The sequence below is a fragment of the Gasterosteus aculeatus genome, chromosome 5 (assembly GCF_964276395.1).
Source record: "Gasterosteus aculeatus chromosome 5, fGasAcu3.hap1.1, whole genome shotgun sequence".
Lineage (NCBI taxonomy): Eukaryota > Metazoa > Chordata > Actinopteri > Perciformes > Gasterosteidae > Gasterosteus > Gasterosteus aculeatus.
The window spans coordinates 16,283,729-16,298,995 of NC_135692.1; positions in this window are offsets into that span (position 1 = coordinate 16,283,729).

The window sequence follows — 15,267 nt, forward strand, 5'->3', positions numbered from 1 at the left end:
CAAATGCAACTGAGACTTTAATCCCAGCTGAGCTGCTCGTCCCGTAACCTCCACGGTGTTGCAATAAGTGCAGCTTGAAGCAGTTTGAGTGGCAGCTCCTCATTATGAGGTAAGTGTGGGATGGATGAAAGGAGGGAGCGAGCAGATCGGAGGGGGTTTCTGCCAGAGATTGTGAAATGAGGCCTCGTCACACTTTGCTTGTGATTAATGCTGGAGATGATCCCTTTATTTCCTGTGAGTCACCACCAGTTGGCCTGTTGGGGCTTTGCCGGGCAGGAGGACTGTCCTCACTGCGTGGACATCGACACACACACACAGTCCTCTGTCTCCTTTCATCGAAGGGATTGGTAGAGAAAAAAACAGTGATGCACGTGGACAGATGTTCACCAGCATCTGGGGCAGCATGGTGGAGAGAAATATTCATCAGACGCCATTTTGGAGTTTCACATCATGGGACACGTCACGTGACTTTAACCCACAGCTCTTTGAAAGAGATTAAGGCCATTAATGATTAATTAGCAGTGGCGGCTGGTGGTTTTTTTTTGGAAGGGCCACTCAATCAGTTCCAGTAAACATCCCAGTATGATTCAATGCAATAAAGGGTCAAACATGTATTATCAATTTGCAGTTAAATATTTAACTTTTTATTTTTATTTATTTATATTTAACATTTAACAGTTTCAAATAATAAGGACATCTTATTCAAACAATACATATATAATTATATATATATATATAAAAAGCAATATTCAGAATGTGGTATAACCATCATATTGTAACTATCATAAATATCATAATAAATATATCATAGTAAAGGATAAATATATTAAAATATAAATATGTTTTATATAAAATCCAGTAGATGTATTTTAGGACGCTGAATTTATAAAACGGTAAAGCATGTTTTGTGTAGATATGTTAATTTACTAATATTGCTGGGTATATTCCATGTTTAAAAAACACAAATAGAAACACATTGACTGTTTGTAAAATTCATTTTTAATATAATTCTTTTAATGTATATATATATATATATTTTGGTGGGGCCCATTGCCCTCTATGGACCCGCCGCCACTGATGGTAATAACACATTGATTTAAAAAACAAACAACGATTGATGGAATTGGACATGACCTTTTGGGGTCGGGCCTGTTTGCTCTTCAGTTGCGGCGACAGCGGAAACCTGTCGGATGGAGCGACGACGAGGCCACGCTGCTCTTTTGTGTCCATTCATTTCCTTGAAAGATTATTGGTCAGTTTCTGCGTGTGAACACCGGTAATTGCTGAGTTATCCCTCATGAGCATTCAGAATAAAAGCATGCACCACTGTGCTTTAGTAAAATGAACGTTGAGGTCAGACGGGTGATTTTAGCGCCGTGCTCTGGGATTTACGGATTAGTGGCCACAGAATGAAGACGGCGTCATTTGTGGTGTAAACTGTGTTAACTTAATCTTTCTTTCTTTTAATCTTTAAACCCGTTTGAAGACGCAGTTAAGAACACAACAACTTGGTGTATTATAGAGAATGTGCTGTAAGTCTGTGCTGGATCTCATATTTCATTCTCTGAATTCTTTTTAGGTGTTATTTTAGTTTCATGTCTAACATCCTTTTGTCAATCTTGTCTTTATTGTCCGTTTATTAATTATTGACCCCCCCCCCCCACCCTCTCAAGCCTGTAACTGCCCAGATACACTAATAAAGCTATGCTATCTTTACAAAAAAGACATATTTTCAGACAGGGATAAGCCTGAGGTCAAAACACACATTACATTACTTAAAACAAATAGTTGTCTATTGTCTATATTCTGTTTAACAGTCAAATAGTCAAAGAACTTAAACGGAGAGTGTTCACCTCTGCGGGGAGTCCACACTATATACATATTATTAAATATATATTATATATATAATAACCAGATATCGTGTTTGGAAATGTATAAAGGCAATCTGTGGGAGCCGGTTGGAAGGAGCCTGAGGCAGCTGATAAATTATTAATAGTATTGATAGCCTCTCAATAATTTACAGGTTCTAAGCAACCACGGTCTATTGTACTAATTTGACAATATTTTAAGGGCCGGACTAATTACTCGCCGAGCCAATTGGTGTTTGCTAGTCAACCGCTGAGGGGGAAAGTAGTTTGCAGTTAGCAGTCAGTGGCTGATCTGGATTGTCCATAAACCTTCTCCCAGGCGTAGAAGGTCTGTATGTGCGGGCGGATACTGCGATGCATCCAACGCCGGGATCCTCACATGATGACATTCCCAAACAACGACAGCTCTGTACCTTCTCCCTCCTTTATCTTCACGGGGTCTCGGTTGGAATCTGATTTTTAAAAGGTCAGCATTGTTTATTCAATGTCAAAAAAAGCATGCAGGATTTGACTGTATGCTTATGAGTGAGAGACGACGCTGTGCTCTGATGTCCACAGTTACATCGACGTTATTCACATTTCAACTCAGTTCCTCTGCGAACTTCTAACTGGAGCTCATCAAGCAGCGGTTTGAGCATTTTTATCTCACTGCAACTTACTGGAAGTTGTGTAAGAGCCGTTGGTGTTGAGATTGGAGAAGGAACTCGAGGTCCGCTGCAGGGGAACGGAAAAGTTGTGCAATGTCAGCTGTAACGCAGCTGTGTGACGTCACCAACGCCGCCGATCAACCGGACTCAGCGGCACGTTTGCAGGAGAGAATAACGGGTTTCGATATGGAGAGGATGGTGAAATGTAGAGGAGCCTGAAGCTCCCTCGTCTGGGAATTTCGTCAGATAGTCCAACTGCTGCAATCAAGGCCTCTTCTCTTCCCCTCGGTAAGACGACGCCGTCTGAACTGTGGCCGCCGTTGGGTCTCGTCATGAATTTCCACACGAGCCAATCTGGTCACCAGCAGGAGGGTCTTACCACATTCCCCCTGCAGGCAAATGTTGAAAATCTGATTACAGGCCGGAGCTGTTGGAGGCAATCGGGGGACGTTAAGAAAACATCATGTGGCTTTTAGCCTGCGCCGCCCCACCACCCAGTGACTGTTGCCCCACACCGCAGGACCCCTAATAAATAGGACTACCGCTCTGCACTTTTATTGTGCGTGTGTGTGTGTGTGTGTGTGTGTGTGTGTGTGAGACCTCCTCCCATCTTTTGGCACGTGGCGCTTTTTGCTCTGCTGTTTTTACAAGCCGGGCGTTAAGCTGTCCGTCAAATGCCAAGAAAACACCCCGGATCCTTTTCCCCGTGTCACACACGCACATGCACACGCACACGCATGCAGCGGTAGCCGCTCCTCTGCCAGAGCCCTTAAAGCCGGTGAAACCGACTCTGTGGCGTTTTAGGGGCCTCTCTGGTACGCGAGCCGTCTCCCTCTCCCGCCCGTCCTCCCGTCGTCCATCTCCCTCCACCGCTCTCCCCCAAATACCCTTTCTGCTCGGATACAGGACGCCGCACCAACCGCTCAGTAGACGCGCCGGGGCCTCGTGACCTGGGATCGGCTCGCTGCGTGCTTGGCATGTTGGGCCTTTTACCGTCTAAAGAGAAGGTGCAAAGGTTGTTTGTGTGTCACCTCCCAAAAACCTCCCTCCCATCGCAGCCCGCTGCATTTATTGTAGATATGTAGATGCTTTTGTCCTCCCTGTGTTGCAGAGCAGTTCACATTTTACATAAAAAGTGACGAGCACTTCCATTGATCTCTTATTTTGTCAGACCAGAAAGCGTTTTTTATTTGGACGGGGGCGACATTTCTATGGTTCGCTCACTCAGCGCTGAAGTTGTCCTTTTTATTCACATCGTACATAGAAATATATTGTCCGGCAGCGGCAGCAAAAGGAAATTTGTATTGGTCTTGGCCTTCAACCAGCCTGCTTCATCCATACATGTGAGTGTACCTGGGGAGAAAACACTTCAGACAACCTTTTGACAAATAAAAGGTGGGACACAAAGGGGGAGAACTAAAAGGAAGAAAAGCATCACAGGGGCCGTGATGAAGGGAAAAACATCAATACTGTGTGCATTTAGACAAAGTGACGGAGAAAGATGGAGAGAGAAGGACACCGCCATGGGAGAGAGAGGGAGAGAAGGAGGCTTGAGAAACAAGATGGGAACTCTAAATGAGATTATCTGAAAGAAGTCGAAGACAATGGCGGAAGCATTCAGCGAAGCAGACAAAGGGACGAGGGGACGGCTTCCTGCAAACTCCGGCCTCGTCGCTGACGTGCGCTCGGATCACAAAGACCTTCAGTGTGGACATAAAGCCTTCTAGTCTCCATTAATGAGGGAAAATCAGTAACTAACATCATCATCTTTCCTGATTACGGCACACGATGTATCCAAGGTGACGGGCTGAAAGACGTATTCTGAGAGGGGAGAAAGGACGGCCCTGCAACTCCAGCAATGCGTGAATCAGTGAAATCATACAGACATATAGATGAGGCTTGTTTCCTTATTCATATTTCATTTGTAATGCGTCTCAATACGTCCCTGTCCTGTTAATGTGCTTTTTGCGGTTTTTGGACAACATTAAAAGACATGCGAATATATTATGAATTATTCATATTTGTTATTTGGATCAAGCCTGTTTTGTTGAGGAGGATTTTCTTATTAGCTGGTTGACCAGGGCCGTGATTCACAGGGGGTCAAGTGAGGTCAAGCGTAGTTCATGTCCGACCTTTTTCCAGCAGCGTTATCATTTTAGGGTTGAAAAGAAGAGCTTGAAACTCTTTACAAAAAACATCCCTGGTTGCTAAAACACACAGATTCATCTGAACCAGTGAAACCAAATCTGAATTCTATTCAGTCTTTTTAGTTCAGTTCTTTGGGTCTGTGTTTCATTTCCGATGGTTCGTCCCACTCAGCTCTTGTTCATCTGCAAAGACAAGCGTTGATGATGTCATACCTCAGCCCCCCCGGAACGCCGTGCCGTGTTGTGTGGTCCCTCGTAATTGGTTAATCCCACTTACTGCCGACAGCAGCAAGGAGAGGCCTTGTTTTCCCTCGTTTGACGGACAGGGTCGGGAAACTTCTGCTCTCACTTAATTACTTTCTTTCTATGAGGAGACGCTGAGTGTCGATTTAAAGGGAGAGTCTGCTGTTCTAATCCAACACATTTCATTGAACATCTGGTGTTTGTGCAGTTTTTAGTTATTGAATTTTATTCTGAAGGCTTTAGGTTCCTGCAAGCGAAATCCTGCAGAACGGACTCCTTCTTCCAGTTTTTACATCATTGTTCCATCAATGCAGGAACACGTCTGGTCAGGGTACCGAAAAGCCTTTTACGCAGTAATTCCTTTGGTTTTGTTGAAGAATTAGACGCTTTAAATTTCTAGGGAAATATGAAAAATAATCATCACAAACCCCTAAAAAAAGACAAACCATGAATGAAACAACACATTCAACCACCAAAGAAAGACACCATACGTGTGTGTGTGTGTGTGTTATGTGTTGTGTGTGTGTGTGTGTTGTGTGTTGTGTGTGGCTGGGGGGGTCACATCAACAGACTCGGGGATATAGTTGCGCCTCATTAGGAGTGTAGATAGGCGCCTTCTACTCCCTCTCCATTTCCCTCGCTCCGGACGACCCCATAGGACGGCTGCCACTCAGAGGAAAGTCATTAACCAATCACAGCGTGGCGTTTGTCACTAAGGGAAAAATAATGATAATCGGAATCCTCAGGATCTCCCGGATAACTAATTTATTTCATTTAAAAGCCAAATTACGGCGCTCAGAAGCGGCGGAGGCCGCGGCGGCTCTCCAAGCCGAGCTTCAGAGGAGCGATGAGCGACGCGTCGCGTCTTCATTAAACCGTGCGAGAGGGAACCAAAGACGCGGCACGCAATTAATGCCACATCACAGCGCCGACGTTTATCATTCGCCCCCACAGACACACACACACACACACCGAGGGACACACACACACACACACAACGGTGCGACGCTCGTCACCTCCGTGCACGGCTCCGTGGTCCAATGTGAGGACACACCGAGGTTCACCTGCTATAGGGGACCAGGATGAGGGAGACCTCTGATTCACCGCCTTTTATCTCGGGGCACACACACACACACACACACTCTGTGTGTGTCTGTCTCTCACACACACACACAGAGTGGTATCTTGATTAGGCAGCTTAGGTGGTCGGGGGGGGGATGCGCTGGACGTCTGTCTGTCTGCTTGCCTCCCACACGTCTCTCTGGCATGTTGTTATCGCCGGGGTCCAAACGTTTGGAGATATCTTCACACACACCTGATGGCGAACAACCTCAGTTGTCTCCGCGGTCCGTCCTTCTCCCCCCGACAGCCGCCGCCCGCCGGACCGGCCTGCCCACAAAGGGTCGACCATTCGGCCCCAGCGGGTCAAACGGCACAAACAGGAAATCCCAATCCGTCGCTGGAAAATTGGATTTTTGACCAACCAAAGAACTTAATTTGCATTTCCTCGAAAATGACAACAGTTGCCTCCTCGTTGCATCTTCATGGAAGCCTGTTTTTATTCCCGGCTGGTGAGATTAGCTTAGTTTGGCTTATATGCACCAACCGTATGAGCAGCTATGCTGGTGTGCAAATGGAACAGGATCTAATATATCGTTTATATCGTTATAAGTCAAGTGTGTTTTGTGAATATTAAGCTTTTATTTTCTTAATTCCCGTCTCTGTGGTGTAGAAGTGAGCTGACAATAAAATGAAGACATACTCGTGTTACATTAGCACACATGTACATAAAAACAATGCGTGTTTTTTCTAAACGCCTCATTAGTGTGGCTAATGATCCCATTTTACCCCGTGATGAAATCACACTTCCCTCTCAAGTTGCCGCGCCGACAAAGACAAAGACGACGCTTCATAAAAGGGTCTTTACCGAAAGACCCGAGCCGAGCGGGGACGGTGGGGGAGGTTTAGGCTCACGATGAACGTTATGATCGCAGAGAAAGAAATAGAGCCGCACGCGCAGGAGTTTCCCGTCAGCAACGCAGGTAGTAAAATAAGGAGTAAATCAGCTGATCTCCGCAGTGGAAAACACAGCTGACGTTTATGGCTGTTTGTGAAGGGAGAAGTCTCTGCTCGATCAAAGGTACGTCTCCCACGTCCTCGCCATTTATGGCTCCCTCGGGCCGCGGGTACGGACGTCCCTCCAGCGTCTCTGCACATCGAATCATCGCAAACAAACAACCCAAATGTTTGTGGAAATGGAAACATCGAGGCAGTTGTTTGGGTCGTTTCTTCGGTTTTAGCCAAATGAAACCTGTGAATTCTGTTTGTCCCCGTCGGACACGACGTGTTGTTCACCTTTTGCTCACCTTTGACCCCTGCAGCAGCACATACGGTCTGCGCTCTTCAGTACGAAACGGCGTATTTAACACCAGGTGGGTAAACGCGGTGAACCCGTCCTGTGACACCATGAGGAAATTCCTGCTGTTGACAAGCGGCAACGGGAGTGAAGAGCGATCGACTGCAGGACACACAAACACACACAAACACACACACTGTCTCCTTCTGTCTCAAACACACGCTGATCTGCTTGAACGGGCTCCGTTCGGCACGCGAGGACGCTGCTATGTGCTCTTCGCTTCCCTTAATCCCCCTGTGGATGACTCAAGCTCTTGTGTGCGTGCGTGTGTGCGTGTGTGTGTGTGCGTGTGTGTGTAACGAAACACTGAGAACTGATGATACGGTGCGATCGGTGACTGCAGCCCAAAGTGTTGCAGACAAGTTTCAAAATGAGGAGGAGGAGGAGCCGCTGAACGCTTGAGCTGCTTGTGAAAACACAGGAACGCAGCGAAGGCTTCGCAGGAAGGATACACACTACTTTACCGCTGAATCACACGCACAAACAGCGCTGTTTAAGGGGCGCGGCGGGGAGGGGGGGGGGGGGGTGGGGCAGGTAGGCCGCGTGGTTCAGTCTGAGCCGACAGCCCAGTAATTGAAACCAGCACAGAACGATCCCGGAGAACGACGGACGCCTGAAAGATCATGTGAACGCAAACATTAACACAATTAGGCGCGTGAGCACCGGAGTGTGTCGCGGCGTCAGGCGTCGTCTTAATGGTCCCCCGGCAGAGAGACAGGAGCGTGTGTGTGGGAGCCCCCCCGCACGCCCGCCCGCCCGCCCGCCCGCGGCCCCCAGAAGCGAAGCTTAGCAGAAGAAGCTGCCGTTTTTTGTGCGTTTGCTTTGTAATCACCAGGATTGCAGAAGCAGAAATTGAAGCAGGCTTCTGTGCGATAACAAACGGTGTCATTTTTTTACAGCAGTGATCCGGTTGTTAGCGACAGACGCTTTATCAGACAGTGAGCAAATGATTCAATTGTCTCCCGGCGGTTCCGCGGCTTGGCAGCCCGACGGCGCCGGGACGCGGCGTCGGCCCAGTTCTGATTTATCTAGCGGGCTGCACTCAGGTGCTGTTTTGTTAACAGGATTGCAGCCATTTATAACTGTGTTTCATTACTGTACTAAGAGCCGATAAGACGATCACTCACGCACACAAACACTCGCACACGCGGAGGCGCTAATTCAATCCGCTGACAGGGAAACACGGCAAACAACATCCATTATGGCCGTAGAGCTAATTGGTAATGGGGAAGGGAGTGAAGGGGGGAGGGGGGGGGAGGAGGACTGCGTCTCTACAGTAAGGAGAGAAGAAAATACCGTGATGTTTTACCTTCTGCAACCGCGCTCACCTGGATTGAGGACGAGGCGACACAAGCTCTCCTCTCCTCTCCTCTCCTCTCCTCTCCTCTCCTCTCCTCTCCTCTCCGCCGGGAGGTGAAGAGAAGATGAAAACACCTGCCAATAAACCAAACACATCACAGCCAACTGTTACCCCCCCCCCAAAAAAAAGATGGCATCTCAGCCCCAGGTGGCATCAAACCGCTGTTGACATTTAATAATTCCCTCTCTAACCCTCGGCCCCCTCCCTGTTCCATCGCCTGACTCCCCGCTACAATTAGAGATAAATATCCTCCTATAGGCTACGCGGGGGGGAGAGAAAGGGGGAGGGAGACGCAGCGGTGATGAATTACCGTCATTCGTGCTAAGACAAGATCTTCTGGGATTCCTGGCTTCGGTTGTGTTTATTCGCTCCCTCCATCACAGCGCATCAGCAGCCGAGTGACGGGGGACGAATGGCGGGAGAGGAAGGCCGGGCCGGTCACAGTCTGCCGGTGGAGCTGTTTGAGGGAGGAATAAGAGAATTATAATACAGAGAGAGAGAGGGGGGGAGGAATAGAGCAGCGGGGATGGCTTTGAATGCCCGGGGTGGAGGGACGGATAAACACACCGAGGCGAGTCGAGACAGAAGAGGCGGGGAGCGATGGAGGAGCAGATTGAGAGGCCAGGAGATAAGAGGAGAGATAAAAGCGTGGAGGAGCAGACGGAGGGAGGGGACGGGGCTGCTGCAGCGTGCCATGTTTACATGCACCCAGACGCTGTACAACACGCCTGCTTACTTATGTCTTTAGCTGGAGCTGCTCAGAACACACACACACTTACTCACTCACGCAGAAAGGGAGAGCAACTGCAAGTGTTATTATGTCCTCATGTTAGACAATGCAAAGGTGTGTGTGTGTGTGTCGGCAGACGTGAGCCACATGAAGTCCCCGCTGAGGTTAAGAGCACCACCATCTTTGTGGCTCTTCTCTGGACTGTGTGATTGACAGCGGACGAGTCTTTGCAGCCAATCACGGCGCGGACGTTACTGCCCCGTGTCCTCACCGCCGATTGGGCCAAAAGACCCACGGAAGGTTTTTCCTTTTTTCTCTGCTGCCGTGTAATTGCAGTGTGCCTGCGATATGCCAGATGTTGCCCGGGTCGGAGGTCAGATTCCCGGTGCAGGCGGGAACACAAGTCAGCATGATTGTGTGTACGTCTCATTCTGCAGAATCTCAAGTGAATCTAAAGACACCGGGACTCTCGCCCGGGTGGGAGAGTCAGTTGCCTCAGCGATTACGATGTTGGGTTGTTTTCAGTGCAAGCAAGAGCGTTGGAAGTGGCGTGCTTCTTGCTCGCCTTCCCGTGGATCGGCGGGATGATCTGTAGGTGAGCGCATAGGCCTCTCATGAGGGAGGGATTTAATTGTTGTCACACGTTCGCCCACTGACAACAAATGCTCCCCAGCAAACCAAGAACACCAAGAATAAACCAATGAATTAATTTACTTCTGAGCTAAATAACAAACCGTTAGACAGAAGCATCTGGGTGGCGTTCGCCTCTGGAGACGGAGACGAGCGGCGGTCCAGCATGTCGGTGGAAGCGGCGCACTCAGCGATGCTTCACAGGGACAAAAGAGGCGAAACAAAACTGCAAAACAAACAGGCCTCAGAGCTGCTACGGCGTGTTGACAAATGGGGGGGGGGGGGGGGGGGGGCATTGAGAACAGGATTGGCAACATGAGTCCCCCCCCCCCGAAGAAAAGAGAGGAAGAATCTGACTACTCGCTTAGACCCACGCGCACACACACGGACACACACACACGGACACACACACACACGGCCCTTTGATGGGCCTCGGGCCTACGGGGAATAATGGTTAGCAACCTGAAAAATGCCCTCATCACAAAAGGCCTCCGACAGTAATAAATGAAATAGTTGAGCCAAACACATTAATCCATGCCGGGGCTTCTGTGTGTGTGTGTGTGTGTAACTGTGTGTGTGTGTGTCTTGGTGTTTCCTCTGCTATCTACGGGGTGTTTTTGTGCGTCTGTTCGCATGCCTGTGTGTGTGTGTGTGTGTGTGTGTAAACGGGAGGCAGCTCCCCCCGAGCGAATACCTTCGGCGAGTGAAAGTGAGAACACGCGGTCAAAGGAAACACTTCCCCGTGTTCGTCTGAGCGACACGTCAATTGAATTTTTGGGATTATCTTAAAGTTTTCTGGCAAAATAAACACCAAAAGAGGGAGATTAATGACACACCTTTACCAAGACCCAACAAGAAACATCAACAATTAAACATGAATTCACATAAATAATTAAAAAATAAACCAGTGCCGACGTACTTTCTCCCAGTTTGCTTGAGTCGCCTCCCGCTTCTTCCTCCCCCCCTTCTTTCCTCGTCTTCTTCACCTTCTAAACCATATATATCTTTAGTCACCACTTGGCCTCGCCCTGTTCTCTCCCCCTCTCTCTCTCTCTCTCTCCCCCTCTCTCTCTCTCTCTCCAAACTGTGTATATTTGGGTCTGTCGATGGGGAGTCAGAGGTCATTATTAATCTCGCTAGCTCTCCTACCTTCAGGCATAACAGCAAGGCAGTGTGTGTGTGTGTGTGTGCGTGTGCGTGTGTGTTTGTGTGTGTGTGCGTGTGTGTGTGTGTGTGTGTGTGTGTAACTGAGTGAGAAAGGAGTTGTTGTGAATGAGTCAGTTACGTTGTTTTAGTGAAGGTGTGGGAGAACATGTTTTTGTGAGTGCACCGTCTGTATGCCATTTAGGTGAGTGTGTGTGTGTGTGTGTGTGTGTGTGTGTGTGTGTGTGTGTGTGTGTGTGTGTGAGAGGGAAAGTGCATTTTGCCATGATGGATCACGAGGGACCCACATTCTTAATGCGCACTCGCACAAGACAGACACCCATGAGAAATGAAAGGGGGGGGGGGGGGTGAGGAGGGGGGGGTAAGGAGGGAGGAAGGCAGAGAGGTGATGAGGAAGCAGAGAAAGGAAAGAGGGAGCAGGGAGAGTCCCCGTTCCTCCTGAACTCATTAACCGTTGTCCTCTCCGCCCTCCCTCCCCTGCACTCCCACAATGCCGAGCAGCGGCGTGCATCAATAACTGCTGGTGACAGCACAAGGGGGGGCGGGTCAGACGGGCTTTACCGCCATCTCCCTGGCAACCACCACCGCGGCCTCCATCGCCACGACAACAATTGCCTGAGCGCACACGCAGCGGGTGTCCCGTCCGCCCCCCTTCTCCTCTCCCCCGCCGGGCCCCGGCTCTCCCCCCCCCTCCCCCCCCTGCGGGCCGCGACACAGCGAGGGCCGGCGGCCCCGCTGCTGCCGGATCAGAGGCGAGCTGAGTCCGCAGCACGGCGCCGGCGCAGGATGAGGGCGAGGGAGAAGCCGACTGATCTGGATTCTGAGGTGAACCCGGGCGGACGGGGGATTCAATCCCAGCAACCGGGGAGGAGGAGGGGAGGCCGGGGGAGGCCGCGGGGAGCCGGGCGAGGGGGGGGTGAGGCTCGTTTCTAGAGAAAGAGCCCTTCGACTTAAGGATCACGTGGAGCTGCTGTTGCTGAGGACACGAAAAGGGGTCGAACGCGTTGGAAACGTTGGTGTTTGCTGTGCAAAAACAAACCATCGAGTGATTTATCCGCCTTTTTCTTGTGTTCTTAACGCTGATTAAATGGCAGCGTTGTTAAATGTTTAAACGCTAAATAATGACTTCGCAACACTGCAACTCTCACGGGTCTTTTCAGCTTCATTTTTGGTTCTGCTGACCTTTGCCCTTTCTGAAGTGAAGCTGTGAAGGTCTGTGCGTGACCTCCTCACGACCAAACAGAGGACCATTCAAAAAAACTACAAACATCATTTGGCAAGAAGAAACAATAAATCTGTCAGGAGACGATGGAGACCAACAAAAAGCTAAAAGAAGGAGTGATTGCTGCTTTGTTTGTGTGATTTTATCTCCGAATGGAAGACAAATGTGTAAAAGAGGAGAATAGAAGCAGCTAAAAGCCCGCGGACCATTTTGGAGGAAGTATTAAAATATTCAAAGCTACCTCAAGACAATTACTTTGTTATCATTCAACCAAAGTCTACGGAGAATGACCAACTAACTAGTTCAACTAAACTAAGGTTTCATTCAACACCTTTACTGTTTGTTTTTTAATGTTCCCACAACTTTCCCAAGAATCACATCCGCGTGATAAAAGCAGTTCTCCCCATTCTCATCTCAATAAGTGCTTCAGTAACAGAGTCCCGCGTTTTGGGGCGGAACTAATATAATAGTTATAAGCTAAATGTAAATAACCTGTGACGTAGGCAGGTAGATGAAGACCAGAGGCTTTACTCACACACCGAATTTCATTACGCTCCCTTGCTTGTTAATCTTTAGTAATATAATTAATTCCTTAAAGGTTAATGGTCCTGTCGCTGCAAAACGGCATATGAACATGGACAAGCGTGTGCACGTGTGTGTGTGTGTGTGTGTGTGTGTGTGTGTGTGTGCACGCGCAGAAACAGTCCGGATTGCGTTCTTTCACAAAGAGAGAACATAAAGAAACAGAGAGCAAACGTCTCGGGGAAATTGGCGTTAAAGAGAAATAATAAATATCATATCTAGTCATCTATTTAGTGCCTCCTGATGGATCTGAAGCGCGGTGACTGCGCGCGGCCCTTCGCGCTCGCGAGAGGGACGTTTCCTTTCCTCTCGGACGTAAAAACAAGGCGAGGAAGGGTGGGCGGGGGGAGGGGGCGGGGCTAATAACGGCGGTTTGGCCAATACCGCAGCGAGTCCCGTATGGGCGGGTTCTTGACTGTGGGGTTTTCCGCCAATGAGAGCGTAAATTAGGGTTCCTGCCCCCACGTGGGCTCTGAGTACCTTACCACAATGACCGCTCCTTGGACCAATCACGAAGGCGCAAAGCGTTAATCTGGCTGTTGATTGGCTCGCTGTTTCCCACGCTGAGTCCCCTCACTCGTCACGTTCTGCCCTCTGTTTTTAACTCTTTCGTACCACGCAGGAAGGATCTGCTCTGCCCATAAAACAGGAACCCGGACTGTAATAGCCGAATGTGAATTAATGAATGATTCAGAGGCGGTTTGTTTTTAGAAACGCGATACATCAGTTAATCCGGACTGTTTCAAAGCTTCGTTTCAGTCACATTTAAAGAAAAGCCAGAGTTATACGCCGAGCCGCCGTGGAGCACATGGGCCGACCGGAGCGGCGCTGCAGCTTTCTCAGGCTGATCATAATCAAATCAGCATGCAGGCAAACCGATGGGATTAAAAGCACATGATGAATGCATGCTCGCCACTGAGCTGTAACCCACTTTCACAGATTCAAGCTCGAAGTGTGTTTTAGAGGCGCTCCTGTTACCGCGAACCGCCTGCAAGAGACGCTGCTACGGGGACCGGCGATGCCCGAAACGGTTCCCCCACTGATGTTTCACTGTTGATGAATCTGCACGTGTTGTTGACGCCTTCCAGTTTCACCGAAGCCGCCCCCCCCCCCAAAAGGAGACATTAGAAGCAGCCATTTTAAATAGCAAGTCACCCCCTCCTACGACATGCAGTCACACGGGCACCATCATTGACACACCAAGCATCAATCTTCTGTCTTTTTTTACCCTCCAAAAAATGTATATGCAAAGTTCTCACAAAGGAGCCAAAGCAGAAGGCTGACATCGCCTCTCAGTGGAGGCTTCTGGAATTAGAGCTGTGAGCGTGCCGGCTTTCAGAAAATCACAAAAAGCAATCTGATGCAAACTGTTTTATCAGCACAATACTCGGTGATAATTCTATTCAATGAGATTAGACGGAAGGCACTAAATGTTTCCATCAGATGGCACAAAATGCAAAAGTGGAGAGCAGGACGGAGGATTTGGGTTCACACATGAAAACACTTTCCCGACATTGTTGCTGGGTACGGTGTTCTTTTGAAATTAATCACTGCTTTCGTGTGATTACTTATCTGCATTTATTGGTAACTCCACGTAAAGGTAATCCTGTGGTATAATAAGACAGTGACCTCTTGGTGACCAAGTGAGAGCCATTTAAGTCAGCTGGTTGCGACACGTTCTTTAACCTTTTTTACTTTATCTTTTCACCCGTACACCTCAAATAAAACAATGAAGTCCAACAGAAAACTCAATCCCGTCTTCTTCTCCAGGCGTTTATTTCCAACATGGCCGCTGTAGAAGCTCGTCGTCTTCTGGCCCAACGCGGCCTTAACACGCAGATTTTTAGGTCGTGCTTTTGGCAAAAACCAGGACAAGCAGCGGCCTCGGACGCTGATCCAGATGATCTCTCTTTTCATTCAGTTCACAACCTCTGGAATTGAAGTGAAGACGAGCGAAGGAGGACGAGGTGGAAATGACTTCAAGTGGGGGGAAAACGGGGGGGAGGAGAGCGGCGCGCGTGGAGGGAAGTGTGTATTTGTGGCGCGTAGTGAGGGGGGCGTCTGTAAGCGTACGGGGTGGGGGGCACAGTGGGGTGTGAGGCAGCCCCCCCGCGGTGCCAAGTAATGGCAGAATAGAACTTAATAGGGTAGAAAAAGGCTGGAGGCTGTTAACTCAGAACGGTCATTTTGAATTCCCCATTCTCTCCCCTCGGTGACTCCCTTCCTCATCTCCTCCCTCCTTGCACCTCCCGCGTCCT